The 12,245-nt window shown below is 48.2% G+C and overlaps 1 protein-coding gene across 6 annotated transcripts in view; it reads left to right on the top strand.

Annotated features, from left to right (window-relative positions):
- ARHGAP22 (Rho GTPase activating protein 22) overlaps positions 1–12,245 on the top strand; it is a 179,599-nt gene that overhangs the window by 115,890 nt on the left and 51,464 nt on the right. The window lies entirely within an intron of this gene.

Raw genomic sequence — 12,245 nt, 5'->3', positions numbered from 1 at the left:
CCTGCGCCCGGCGCCGCCTCTGCGGCTTAACCGCCTCGGAGCGGGGCCATTCATTCTCTTCGCCTGCCTCTGTCACTAACTTGGACCCAGGGGCCCCGACTCAGAGTTTTCCAAAAGTCGTGGCAGAACCTCAAGGGGAGCTGCTTGTGGAATGCGGCGGGCTTGGAGAGGGCTCTGAGCCGACAAACGCGCTGAAGCCGTTGGCGGCAGCCTGAGGTCCGGCCTCCTTTGGGCCGTGGCCCTTCCAGTTTAACCCTTGACTGCCTGAAACGATCCCTGTTGATTGTCAGAAACATAGTGATACAACCCTTTACTGCAGCGCTCCCTAAACTCGCCGGAACCTAAAACCCACGTGCCCTGCACCCACTTCTTGTTAAACATGCAGATTCCCGGGCCCCACCCTGACCTTTCTGGCTAGGCTCTGGGGAAGAGCCTGTGAGGTTGTGTGTTTAAGGACTTCCCTAAGGGACTGTTATGACAACGTGCGTCTGGGAAGCCTTGCCTGTAAACCGAATAGTCATCCAGGCTTTACCAGGATGGGCACCAGGACCCTGGTTCCTTGAAAAGTATATTCTGGAAAGGTCTGATAAAGGCGTAAATGTGTCAAACAGCTTGAAGGATTCTTGTCCAGGTGATGTTAAGGATGGCACAAATACACAGGTTAGGTTCGCAACGGGTTTGAGGTAGCTTATAACATGTGTAATAAATATAACACAACTAAATTGGATCCTACATTTAAACAGGTCGTATAGAGCAAAGAGAACCGAGTTAGTCTGACTGTAAGATAGTGTTTATGGTTGAGTCTTTTTGTAGCTAAAACCAAATATGAATAGTTACATGGTTTTCATTACTCCAGAGCAACAGTTTTCCTAGCTTGGATTTAAAAAAGAATTTTGCATATGGGGCTTCATGTTTGGAGGGAGGAGACCGAGGGCCAGCATGTCTTGGCTGTCACAGTGGCCAGGGCTACAGTAAGATTCAGAGGTTAGGGTCCAGCTGCATCCTGGCCGAGGGCAGCGCAGAGCCCAGAGCAGAGCAGGAAGGATTTCACTTGGGGGCTGGCTGCAGCTTTCATCTTTCCTGACAATTTCTCAGTAAACCCTGCAGGGAGTTGGAGCCAGAGTCCCAGAAGTAAGGGTGGATTTGCAAGGCCTTGATTAGGGAGGACTCAATTGACAGGCCCGGAAGGGAGGCGGGGTCATCACCTGCCAGGGTTGTCTTCTGGGGCTGGGGACCCCAAGCTATACCGATCCAGGTAATGACCAGGCCTGGTGTAGGAATGTTTCCCAGTTTGCCCCCATCCTGCCACGCATCCTAAGGCACAGCTGGCCACAGCAGCCCGTGAACAGGGACCCAGTCTGAAGGGCCCACAAAGTCTCAAAGCCCATGTAGATTAGCAGAGCTGGCCAAGCCTGGAGCAGGAGGGGCTGGGGAGCATTGTGGTGTCAGAATGAGCCTGCTCTGTCCAGAGCGGGCAGCCAGCCACTGGCAGGCAGGAAGGATGGTCTGCAGTTCAAGGAAGGCAGACATTTAGTTTTTGATGTAAAATCTTCAAATGTTTAAATGTCGTCGCCTCATTTAACACATCTGAAGCCATGTGGCCAGTCTGGCTAGGCAGGAGACAGTTTGGACCATTGTTCCAAATTGGTACTGCTACAAGCAGGGGGCACATTTCCCTTGGTCATAAACTTAGAAATGATGAGTTATCGAAGTTTGGAAAGTTTTTCACTGCAAGACTTCTCAGAGCTTCCAACACATCGGTGCAACTCCAAATCAGGTGGACGGTAGATACAGTCCCTGGCAGCTCGCCTTTCATCGAGCATCTTCCAGCAAGCACATCTTTGAACACACTTTGAAAAATGCTGCTTTGGACTGTGACCCAGTTGTCATAGCAGTGACGCAGCACGTCTGTTTGGGGTGTGTGGTGTGTGGTGTGTGTTTAGCTATTACAAGGTACCTGTGAAGAAGCTTTCTGACTTTCCAGTTTAGAAAAATGTGTTTTTTAAATTTAAGATCAAAAGAGAGTACATTAGTCATTGGTGTAACTTTCCCCAAGGCAACGGCTATTGTTTTTGACTTCATTCTTGGATATTTCTGAATCAAAATTTTTACAACAGAGTAGTTGACCATGTCATCCCTGGGTAAAAGTGTACTTGATAAAGCAGGCAGGCTCAAACAATAAACCCCATGAAGAAAGCAGCAAAAATACAGCACGTGCTGGAGTCACCATAGTGGATCTAATCAACATGTCTTTAAAATCCAAAGCCTGGCTCTCTCTCCAGGGGACACTTGCTCTCCTGCTAGTGGTGGAGCTGCAGGCGGGCAGCCTGGACCTGGGGAGGGATTGCTCCAGGTGCGTTGTGGGGCGTGATATGCTGTGATATTAATCACATTTACTGTTATATGCAAGACAGATTGTTACAAATGGAGCCATCCTGCGTCCCAGGGGCTTCTGCAGAAGTCAGAAGGTCAGCGAGGGGGCTCTGATGTGCAGAGAAGGATTACACCCTCGCGGACTTGCTCTGAACTCTGAGGACACTGTCTGATTTCGTTGTTTCTGGGAGTTGTTTCCAGATGCTTCTGCTATGTTGAGCTCTGTGGTGGGTCTGTTCAGTGGCAGATTTCATTTGCTTCCACTTTGCATCGCGGCCCAAGGTCGAGACTTGGAGGAAGAAGTCGTACAGGAGGGCAGCACCAAGGCAGCTTTTGTTCTAGGCCAGGGAGGGGGCAAGGGCAGATTGCAGGTCCCTGAGACCTCTGAGGTGCACTGGCCCCCTGCTGCCACTCTTTGCCCCTCACACTTCCGGTTGGTCTCAGCACTGGGAGCCCTCCTGTCTTCCGGGATCTTGTACCCTGTCATGTCCTGACTGGCCCCAGCACCCTCACCCTCCCTTCCACTGGCTCCTTCTCTCAGCCCACAAACTTGCCTCAGTCATTCATCAGAACATTTTTTTTTTAAACCCATCTCTTACCCTTGTACATGCCACAGCCTAGCCCACGTCTCCTTCCCTCCATCATCAGCCCCCAGGAGCAGTCTGCTGGTCCCTGCATCCCCTTTCTGCTCCTCCTACCCTTGTCCCTGACAGCCGTGCCGGTGCTGGACCTGGTGAACCATCCTGGTGCTCTGAGCACCTGAGAGCTGCCCACCTTCCTCCCCCGCGACAGCCCCTGCCCAGCCCTTCCTGCCTCCCTGGGCATTATTGTGATCACCTGTAAGGAAACAGCCCCCAAATCCTCTGCCTCCCACCTCTGCAGTGCCCCCCTCCAGCCTGCAAATCCAGAATGCCAGCCAGAGTCCAGCACTCCCTCCCGTCCCTTCTCCCAGCTTCCAGGCTCTCAGCTCTGCCCTGTGCTTCATTCCCTGTGACCAAAGGCTGACAGCTCCTGAGATCTTGCCCAGGGCAGTGTCCCCATCCCTGCCCCTAAGGTCACTGCAATCCCTGTGGAGACCCTCATCCTCTTGACCGCGCTGGCTTTCCTGACCAGTCATCCCAAGTTCATCCCTGCTGCTTCTAGCCCACAGCCCAAGCCAGCATCCCATGCGCGGCTCCTGTCACCCTGTATCCCTCCTCAAACCCCATCTCGGCCCCACAGGCCCAGCTTCTTAACCTTGCCGGCGTTACCTGATTCCCTCTCCAGCACCCCCTCCTGACCTCCCCCCTCCACCCCGCCTGGGCCTCTCTGGCCCCTGCACACACCACACCCTCTCACGGTGCCTTCAGTCAGGCCTGAGAGGGGCCAAGCCCCGGGAAGGTGGCCCACGCCTGGAGCCATCTCTGAGACCCTGGCCTGCTGCCCCCGGTTCATTTCATTCTCTCCGGTGCCTGGTTGGGGAGGGTCTGTCTCCTGTAACTGGCGGTCATCTCGTCACCCCTGTGGTCTGGCGTGACACTCCAAAGAGAATCTGGCAAGAAGGCTGGGGGAAAGTTGCGCTCACCTTCACCTGCTCGTGGCTCCTGGCACCCGGGGAATCCCAGGGCAGCCCACTTGGGAGAGTCCAGCCCCACTGGGTGTATCACTCTGAGTGATAGCGTGAGGCACTGGACCCAGACTCCTTGTCCCTTTCCTGATGGGCGAAGGGCTGGTCGGGGTGCCTGGTAGCCAGGGTGCAGAGGCCAGTGGGCCGGGCAGGAACACTGCTACTGGGCAGTGAGGTGCCCCTCGCTTGGCCATCCCGGGGTCGGGGGTGACAGGTCTGGTTCTCCTGTGTAAACAGCTGATACAGCCTCTGAGCTCACTTTCTTGAGAAAATTCCATTTTTCACAAAATCTTCCAAGATTGCTAATAGGCAGCCGCCATCCAGGCTTTGGGCTGTCCATTTAACAATCATTCGCTGGCCACTCCATGCCAGGCCTCGTGCTGGGCATGAGGATAAAGAGTCAGGGAGGGTGCAGTGTTTGCCCCCAGTTTGCTCGCAGCCTGGCCAAGTAGAGGCCCAGGAAACAGTCGGCGAAGCTGCAAGCTGAGAAGACAGGCAGGGAGTGATGAGCCTGGAGGCTCTAGAAGGGCTTGGCTCAGAGAATGCCCAGACTGGTGGGTGCCCGAGCTGGGTCTCATAGGAGGAGCAGTCAACCCACAGAGAAAATAAGGCAGGGCTTTCCAGGCCTGCGGAGGGAGGCCAGGGCCTCGACTCCCCAGCTGCTCCTTCTCTGCCTCTACTCCCAGGGACCTGCACAAGCACATGCTCCTTGGGCTCACTTCAGCCCCCACCTGCTCAGCCCTCTTGCTGGCAGCTCCTTTAGTCGCAGTGATTTCCCCAGGCCAGGCCTCGCTCTAAGCACCAGACCCGCTTGACATCTCCATTGGACTAGAGCAGCCAAAGTTAATCAAGCTAAATCAGAACTCTCAATTTCATCCTTCTGTGATTTGCCGTTGCCAGGTCCCCCCAGTTCCATTCCCAAAATGCACCTGAATCCCTCTGCTTGCCTCCATCCATGCCAGCTCCCAGGTCCCAGCCCCCCACCTGCCGCTGCAGTGGCCTCCCGATGGCTCTGTCCTCTTAGACCCTCCCCCGATCCAGTGCATCTTCCACCTGCAGCCAGTGACTCTTCCAAGGTCCCATCGCTCCTTGCTCAGAAATGCTCAGGGCCTCCAGCGGCGTCCGCAGTGAACTCTTAGCACCGTTCACAGGGGGCTGGTATGGTCACCAGCCCCCCTGCACTCACCAGCATCCGCTCACAGCTGGCCTGCTTTCACTTCCCTCAGTGTCCCAAGTCCTCTCCCCACTCTGGTGTCACCCATGCTCTTCTGTCTATCTGAAGTCACCTTGCCCCTGCTCTTGACCTGCGGACCCCAATGTTTGGCCCTAAGTGTTTGTCTTTCCTGAGGGGCCTTCCCTGATCCCGGTTACTTACTCACTTGCCGTCCTGTACTTTTCCCTTACACCCATCATAACAGAGTGTCAGTTCATAAAATCTGTCCCCTTGCCACGTTGAGCCAGAAGCTCCCTGAAGGCAGGGCAGGCTCTGTCTCTTGCTCTCCACTGGGAAGGCTGGCAGAAGCCAGGCGGCATGGGAGCACATAGGTCTGACTCGACCTCAAGGACAGTGATGTGGCTGGAAGGATGTGTCAGAATCTTGGAGCCTTTTGCTCCAGGATTGTGTTTGGGGCCACGAGCCCTGAGGTCTCCGTAGATCAGGGTTTGCAGGGGTCACACTTGGTTTCTGGGAAGTGTCCCTTTTTGTTTACCTCTTCCCCATTCTCATGCTCTGGGGCAGAAGTCCTCTGGGTTTTGCAAAAATGGGAACCAGCCTCAGGAAGAGGATTTGGTTTCATTTGCTAGCCAGGGGACCCCTCTCTGAGCCTCTGCACCCCCAGTTATAAATGGGGACAGCCGTGCCGACCTCCAGGGTTGGCGGAGGCCAGGTGTTTGTCCTAACACTGCTCCTTTCTGGCTGGGTTACCACTCAGAGCCTCAGTTTCCTCATCTGTGAAGAGGGAAGCAGGCAAGACTGGATGGTCTCCAAGATCCCTGTCAGCTTGAACCTTAGACAGGTTTTTGAGGAAACTCAGAACTGCTCTGTGCCCCTAGCCACGGGGCATCTGGAGGCCAAATGCCTTTTCCCACCTGCTCAGAGAGGGGCTCAGCCAGCACTCATCTGGGGAAGGGTGTGAGACTGTGAGGAGAGGTCAGCGGACCAAGTTTCTGAGCAGGTCTGTTTAACCAGCGCATAGCCACGGTCCGCACCAAAGAGGAGCCAGTCCTGGGGGAGCCTGAAGTCCCTGACCTTGGCCATTAGGACAGCAAGCCTCCCAGAGAGCTCAGGAGTCCTGAACTCCTGGAGGGAGAGGGCAAGGAAATTGCCGGATGTGTGTTTTCTCATCTTCTTAGTCTGCAGGTCCTTGCACAATAATGGGAGGCTCCTTCGGGAAGCCTGGGCCCCAGTGGGGTGCATCCAAGTGAAGTGAATTCCAATAGTTCCCATTAACCTACCTGCCACAGCTTTATAGCTAATGCACATCCAAAATTACACCTTCTGCTGGGCTCTGCCCCCAAACACCCATCACCAGACTCTTTTAAACGGCTTTTTTTTTTTTTTTTGAGTTGTAGTTCACATATCATAGAATCCATCCATGTAGATTTTGCAGCACCGTAGTTTTTAATACATTTAGAGTTACGCAACCATCACCATAATCTCATTTTAGGACGTGTTTATTACCCCCAAAAGAAACTCGATGCCCTTAGTAGTCACTTCCCATTCCTGAGACAACCCTACCCGCCTTGCCCTGCAGCCCTAAACTGCGTGCTTTGTACAATATATGGTTTTTTAGCAACTTAGCATAATGTTCTCAAGGTTCACCCAGGTTGTAGTGTGTTACCACTACTTCGTTACTTTTTATGGCTGTGTATACCATGGTATGAGTATGCCACATTTTGTTTGTCCATCCATCAAATGATAAGCATTTGGATTGTATTTTACTAGTATTTTTGTTGAGGACTTACTAGTATTTTGTCTGTATTCATAAGGGATGTTGGCCTGTAGTTTCTTTGCAATGTCTTTGTTTTTGTTAGCAGAGGAATACTGGCTGGGAACCACTGGGAACCATTCCCTTCTCTTCTACTTTTTGGAAGAATTTGTGAATAATTGGTGTTATATTTTAAATGTTTGGTAGAATTCACCTATCTGATATTAATTCTCCTTTAAATGATAGGTAGAATTCCTTAGTGAAACATTGTTAGAAATGCTTAAGTTATTAACTTGATCTCTTGTTAAAGGTTTATTTAGAGTTTTCTGTTTCTTCTTGAGTCAGTTTTGGTACTGTATGCCTTCCTAGGAATTTTTCTTCCACATCTAAGTCATCTAATTTTGGCGTAATGTTGTTCATATTATTCCCTTGTAATCCTTTTGATCTTTGCAAGGTTGGCAGTGATGTCCCCTCTTTCATTCCTGATTTTGGTAATTTAAGTCTTCTCTTTTTTCTTGGTCAGTCTAGCTAAATTTTGTCAAATGTGGTAATCTTTGGAAAGAACCAAAGCTTTTGTTTTTATTGGTTTTCTCTATTGTTTTTCTAGTCTTTGCTTTACTTTTCTCCACTCCAATCTTCATTATTTTCTTCCATCTGTTTGATTTGGGCTTGGCTTGTTCTTTTTCTAGTTTCTTAAGGTATAAGATTAGGTTATTGCTTTGACATCTTTCTTCTTTTATAATGTGGACATTTACAGCTATAGATTTCCTTCTAAGCACGCTGCATCCCATAAGTTTTGATATGTTGTGTTTTCATTTCCATTCATCTCAAAATGTTCCTAAAACTGTGGTGATCTCTTCTTCATTTATGTAAGAGTGGATTGTTAAATTTCCACATATTTATGAATTCTCCAAATTTCCTTTTCCTGTTGACTTCTGATTTCATTCCTCTATAGTCAGTGAATACACTTTCATATTTGGTTTTATTCAATCCTTTTAAATGTTCAAGATTTGCTTTAGGATCCAGCTTGTGGTCTATACTGGAGAACGTTCCATGTGCACTTGTGAAGAGTGTGTATTCCACTCTTGCTGGGTGAGATGTCCTGTAAGTTAGACCTCCTTGGTTCATTGTGTTATTCAAGTGTTCTGTTTCCTCATTGATTTCCTGCCTAGCTGTTCAATTATTGAAAGCAGAGTACTGACATCTCCAACTATAATTGTTGAATCTCACTTCAATTCTAATTTTACTTCGTGAGCTATGGAACTCTATGTGAGGGCAGTTTACAATTGTTAGATATTCATGCTGGATCAACCCTCTTTTCATTGTAAAATCTTTTTGTTTGTCTCCAGTAACATTTTTATCTTAAGGTCTATTTTGTGCGATATTGGGTCCACTTTAGCTCTCTTTGGGGTATTGTTTACATGGTATGTCTTTTTCCATGATTTCACTTTCAATTCATTTGTATTTTAAAATCTAAATGTGTTTCCTGTGGACGGCATATAGTTTGTTTTTTAAATCCGTTCTGTCAGCCTTTGCCTTTATTATTGGAATATTTAATACACTTACATTTAGTGTAATTGCTGGTAATGTAGATTTATGCCAGCCATTTTGCTGCTTACTTTCTGTATGACTCATGTCTTTTTAGTCCTAGTCTTTCACTGCCACCACCTTTTTGTGTGATTTTTTACTTTGCCATTTTAATTTCCTTATTGTTTCTTTACAGTATTTTTAAAGTTACTATCTTAGTGTTTGTTCTGGGGATTACAATTAGTCTTTTAATGCAGTGCAGATTAATACTACCTTAGTTTCAATAGTGTTCAGAGACTTTGCTCCAATAGAGCTCTGTTCCCTCTCCCCACTTTATGCCATTCTTGCCATAATAATTACATCTTTATGCATTATAAGTCCATTAACACAGTTTTGTTGCTCCATGTTGTTGTCTCTTAAATCAGATAGAAGAAAAGAGCTAGAAAAAATATATTTATACTGTTTTTTATATTTAACTATAGTTACCTTTTTTGGTGTCTTTTATTTCTTTGTGTCGACCCAAGTGATCATCTAATGTTCTTTCATTTCTTCTGAAGGACTCCCTTTAGAGTTTCTTATAGTACTGATCTGCTAGGACAGATGACTGAATTTTCTCAGATTTTCTTTATCTGGTAATGTCTTATTTCTCCTTCGTTTTTGAAGATGGATTTCTGGGTATAGAATTCTTGGTTGACAGTCTTTTTTCTTTCAGCATTTGGACAATGTCATCCCATTGCCTTCCGGTTTCCTTGGTTTTTTATGAGAAGTTAACTGTTTTATATAATGAGTGTTATACATCACTTTGTATGTGATGAGTCATTTTGCTTCTTTCAAGATTCTGTGTCTTTGAGCAGCTTGACTATGATATGTCTGGATATGAATCTCTTTTAGTTTATCATACTTGGAGTTCATTGAGATTCTTGGATGTATAATGGTTTTCAACAGATTTGGGAAGCTTTCAACCATTACTTCTTAAAATACTCTTTCTACCCGCTTTTTTCCTTTCCTTCTAGGACTCCCATTATACATGTGTTGGTACACTTGATGATGTCTCATTGGTTTCTGAGACTCTGTTCATTTTTCTTCATTATTTTTTTTTTCTTTCTTTCTGTTTTCTCCTCATACTGGATAATCTCAGTTGACCTATCTTCAGGTTTACTGATTCTTTCTTCTGCCAGCTCAAATCTGCTATTAATTTGCTATAGTGAATTTTTCATTGTAGTTACTGTACTATTAAACTCCAGAATTTCTATATGGTTCTTTTTATAATTTCTATCCCTTCATTGATATTCTTTACCTGGTGAGATATCAGTCATATCTGCCTTTAATTCTTTAGACATGGTTTCTTTGAACATATTTATAATAACTGATTTTAAATCTTTGTCTCGTAAGTCTTACATCTGGGCCAAGGATGGTTTCTACTGACTGCTTTTTCCCCCCTTGTGTATGGGCCATACTTTCTTCTTTCTTTGTGTATCTTGTAGTCTTTTATTGAAAGGTGGACATTGTACATAATACAGTGTGGCACCTCTGCAAATCAGATTCCCTTTCTTCCCCTGCTTTTATTGTTATTACTGGTGTAGCTGTTTATTTAGTGACTTTCCTGGACTAAATTTATAAAATCTGTAGTACACAGCCATTGAAGTCTCTTCTTGATTAGTTTAGTGGTCAGATAATGATTTTGCAGAGATATCACTAAATGCCTTTAACCAATAAGTCTGCTACCCTTTGCTGAGTGTGTGTGTGTGTGTGTGTGTGTGTGTGTGTGTGTTGGGACACACCTTCAATGCTTAGGTAATTCATGACTGTGACTTAATCTTCACTTCCTACTTGTACAGGGACTCAAAGTCAGCCGGAAGTGAGAGATTGGAGACCTCTCCAGTCTTTGCTGTTCACTGGCACAGCTCTACAGATGTACACAGCCTTGTAGATCTCCAGAAATATGTCACAGCTCTTCAGACCCCCCAGAAGATTTCTCCATCCCCAGATCTTCCCTTTGGCCAGAGCTTATTTGGCCCAATTAGTGTCACAGTTTAAGGCAGCAGAAATGTTAATGAATTACCACTGATTTTTTTTGGACAATGTCCTGCAGATAGGGTTTTTCCACAGAGTGAGTCAGGTCACATAATGACAATGCTCTATAAATGGGACTTTTTCAGGGAGCTGCAAGGCAGGTCAAATTGCGATAATGTCCTGGGATGGGACTTTCTGAGATGCTAATTCACCCCAAGGTAGGTGGGCGGGTACTTAGATCTTCTCTAGTCCAGGCCTTGCCCTTCTTACCCGACCTTTACCCTGATGCTAAGCGGTGGCTTGGAGGTGAGTTAAGGTGCCTCAGGACTTGGTCTCAAGGAGGTAGTGTGAAATGTAAGCTCATGCAGCTGGGAGGTGGGCAGATGTGGTGCTGAATTCTGGCTCTTGTCATATACTGTCTGTGCAGCCTTGGGGACAGGTTACTTCTCTGAGCCAAAGAGGGCTGCTTTTGTCTGTAAATTGGGATACTAGCAACCTCACCAGCTTGTGTCAAGGGAAAATTTAAATTGGCCTCTGTCTATGAGGCTGCTGGCACACAGAAAAATGCTCAATCATGGAAATGATTATTATTTGTCTTGAGGCTCAGGGTAGGGCTAAAAAATGATGAGGCCTGTGTTGTTTTCTTGAAATAAAAGCAATTATAACACATGTGACACTCGCTAGGGTCCAAGCCCTGTCCTAAGCACTTTGTATATAGGAATTCATTTAGCCTCAGGTGGATTCTGCTATCAGTCTCATTTAGAGACGAGGAAACTGAGGCATAGAGGTTCCTGCCCCAGGCCACTCAGAACTGGGAAGCCAACGCAGGCTGTCTGGCATCAGAGTCTGCGGTGCTAACTGGCACTCTGTTTCATTTTAATACCACGCAGCTCCAAGCCAGGTGTTCACTTTGACATCTGGCAGTGGAGAACCCCCAAGTGAGGGTAAAACAAAAAGCAGCATTTGCCCTTTACTGATGAAACTCGGAACAAAGGGACTGGATACTCCCGAGTCACATTCAGTTTGGAAAAAGTCAGAAGTCAGTCTCAACACAGCCGTTTCTCTTTTGTGGTTTCAGCCAGGCCACGGACCCGGGCCGGTTCCTCTCTGATATCCGGCCCCCACCGGACCTGCCCACCCACCCACCCTTGGAGTTCCTCTTGGGCTGGGGGTTGCGACTCATTCCTGGAGCTGGGCGCTGCCCCGAGCGCAGCCTCTCACCCAGACTGAGGGCTCACGCGGCTGATAGCTTCAGTCCCCACCAATGACAGGATTCCACGCGGACACCCAGGAGCGAGCAGCGCCAGCAGCAGGAGGGATGGTTAATAAGTTGGCACTCACCTCGACACACCAGGGACATGCAGGTGTGGGCATCCCAGGGGTTTAGTTCGGTCTTTTACGACAGGCCCTGTCACCATCAGTGAGGTCACAGTGGCCCTGACCGCCACGTGACCGTCTCTGCAAGCGCAGAGCGTGAGGTGTGGCTCAGAAGTGGGCGCGGGGCCCTTTACACCTGCTCCCCACCCTCCTCCTCACGCCTCCCCAGAGCAGGGCCCTAACCCACAGGCCCTCAGATACCGTCCAGCCCAGGAGGTCTGCAGCCACGGCGGACGTTCAGATGGAGCTCCAGAGCAGCGAGGGGGTCTGTGAACCGCTGGAACATTTCCGTACCACTTAGTGACTTGTCACTGCCCCCAGCCTTCCCGGGCCCCTCTGCCTCCCCACTCTCTAGGACCTGGCCACCTAGGACCAGATGTGGCTTAGGACCCACTTTGATTCTGATTGATCCTGGCCCCTGA

The sequence above is a fragment of the Camelus bactrianus genome, chromosome 11, assembly GCF_048773025.1.
Source record: "Camelus bactrianus isolate YW-2024 breed Bactrian camel chromosome 11, ASM4877302v1, whole genome shotgun sequence".
Classification (NCBI taxonomy): Eukaryota; Metazoa; Chordata; class Mammalia; order Artiodactyla; family Camelidae; genus Camelus; species Camelus bactrianus.
This window is presented reverse-complemented; position numbering and strand designations above follow the sequence as displayed.